A 627-nucleotide genomic window follows, 5' to 3' on the forward strand; every position below is an offset into this window, starting at 1 on the left:
AAATGATGTATGTTCTACAGTTATTTTTAAATTTTATTTTTCTTATAATTTATTGTATTTTACAAAAGTATTAATCTACAGTTTGAGAAAAATTTTTTTAAATGTGGTCCTTTCTTATCGATAGTTTGTGACAAGCTGATCTAGGGGCTTTTCTCTACACACGTCTACATATACATATACCTACATATAGGTATATACGTACATTTGTGATTCAATGGTTTCCTTCTGCAGACAAGTGAACCAGTGTGATTATTCTATGGATCCCAATTCACTCTTGGGTGTGTCTTCTCAAGTTTAGACTTGGAAATAAAATAGTAGGAAGACAATCTGAATATACAATCATATCACATTCTTGAATTAAATACTGGTCTAGGTACATGGTGCAACTGTCTGGCTAAGATGGAGACAAATGGGATGGATAAGTGAGTAGGGCCAAAATCTGAGAGGCAACATTAATGGTATCACAAAGACCTAAAGGATTGTTAGATGTGAAAAGTCAGGAAGAGAACAAAGATGGGCCTACCCTGTTTTTTCTTTTCATAAACAGTAAAAAGTTGGAAAGATTTTAAACAATAATGATGAGCTCAGGTTTAAACACAACTGGTCCTAGATGAGAATGGCAGTGGT

This window comes from Pteropus vampyrus, unplaced genomic scaffold (genome assembly GCF_000151845.1).
Source record: "Pteropus vampyrus isolate Shadow unplaced genomic scaffold, Pvam_2.0 Scaffold504, whole genome shotgun sequence".
Classification (NCBI taxonomy): domain Eukaryota; kingdom Metazoa; phylum Chordata; class Mammalia; order Chiroptera; family Pteropodidae; genus Pteropus; species Pteropus vampyrus.